The 1,662-nt window shown below is 51.2% G+C and overlaps 1 protein-coding gene across 1 annotated transcript in view; it reads right to left on the bottom strand.

Moving 5' to 3' along the window:
• The window catches only part of DGKZ (diacylglycerol kinase zeta), a 46,350-nt gene that overhangs the window by 41,660 nt on the left and 3,028 nt on the right, over window positions 1-1,662 (bottom strand). The gene's annotated exons all lie outside the window — the stretch shown is intronic.

Genomic DNA, 1,662 nt, shown 5'->3' with positions numbered 1-1,662 from the left:
TTTGTTTCTTTATCTTTCAGTTTTTGTTATAGGGCACTCGCACTTGCCAGAGAGGCAGGGAAAGTGAGAAATCAATTCCCAGGGGTGAGGGATATGGCCACACCAAAATCCGTCCTCCTCCATCCTCCTCTGGGATTTGAAGCACGCTCACGCACATGCCTGGCATGAATTCCAAGCTGCTAGGTCCCTGACTCAGAACCGCACAGCCAGCCACGTGGGATGTAGCACCTTAACCTCCAAGCCATCTGCGGGCCCTCGTCTTACCTGTTGTGCCCTTTCCCCCTGCGCGCCCCTTTCTCACTCTACTTTGGCTTCTTCACGGGGGAAATCAATGGTTTCCAAACCTGTCTGACTCTCAGAAGTACCTGCGAGAGGTTTTTAAGGCTTGGGACAACCAGACCCAACCCCAGATTACAGTAGCTAGATTGCTAGGGATAAGGCCTGAGAATTCAATTTAGGGCCCCTTAGCCTACTGGTTAAGGAATCTGAGTCCTACGTGGCTGATCTCACAGTTTGAACCTTGAACCCAGCAGTTTGAAAAAGGGCTGGGCATGTGCCCAAAGTCCGGACAGGACAGAGGAATGAAGGGAAGGGACTGCAGGGTGACTGAGCCCCATGGGGGGTGGGTGCTCTCTCTCTCCTTCTCCCTTGGGTGAGTGCATGTGCCCCCTGGCAAATTTAAAAAAAAAGAAGAAAATACTTCACTGTAGGCCCAGCGGTTGTGGCAAATCACCGCGTGAAGCTGAAGCCATGTGGGAAGGCCTGGGCAGGCAGAGTGTGCCCACGTGGTGAGCCCCATGATATTGCCTGGCCCAAGGGCTGGGGAAAGCATGGGGGAGACGGCATGGGGGACTTTGCAGAGGCTACCTCTCTCTCTCAGTCTCTCTCATGAAGGAAAATAAATAAACTTAAAAAAAAATTTAAGAATGCATTTCAAAAGCAATCCCCATGGGCCGTCAGGTGGCATGATGGTTGGGGCGCTGGATTCCCACATGGTCGACCATGGTTTGAGACCTGGCGGCTTGCTTTCTCACTTTCCCTTTCTCTCTCTCTCAAGGTACGGAATAATAAATAAAGTAAATAATTAAAAAAAAAAAAGAAAAGCAATTCCCAGGTGATGTGGTCTGGGAGTGGCTGGGCTTTAGCTGCAGAGGCCCAGCTTCCGCACTTTTGACCAAGCCCGCCTCTCTACCACTTCCCTGGCTCTCCCCCAGCTAGGGCCCACCCTCCCAGGGTCTCCTAACCCTGATCGTTCAGGACTTCCTTGGAGTGTAGGGGGGCCTTTGCTCCCCCAAGATGCAGTACAGGATGCCAGGGTATGACTGTCCTGGCCCCGTTTTGAAAATTAAAAAAAAATTATTTTTATTTAAACTTACTTTTATTTATTTATTTAAATTTGACCAGAGAGGAACAGAGTAAGAGAGAGAGAGGGAAAACAAGAAAGCAAGCCGCCAGGTCTGGGACTCGAACCATGGTCAGTCATGTGGAAATCCAGCGCTCTTAACAACCACGCTACCTGCTGACCCCATGTCCTGCTCTTTTTTGACTTATTGGAAACCGGGTCTCGTTTAAACCAAACGGAGGCCTACCCCTCCACTCCAGTCCTTCCCTGGGCTCCTTTCTTTCCCTCTCTCCCCCTCCCCACTGCCCCCCCCACCCCCG

Source organism: Tupaia chinensis, unplaced genomic scaffold (genome assembly GCF_000334495.1).
Source record: "Tupaia chinensis unplaced genomic scaffold, TupChi_1.0 Scaffold000561_1, whole genome shotgun sequence".
NCBI classification, from domain to species: domain Eukaryota; kingdom Metazoa; phylum Chordata; class Mammalia; order Scandentia; family Tupaiidae; genus Tupaia; species Tupaia belangeri.
The sequence above is the reverse complement of the archived record's forward strand: the minus strand, read 5'-3'. Positions and strand labels throughout refer to the sequence as shown.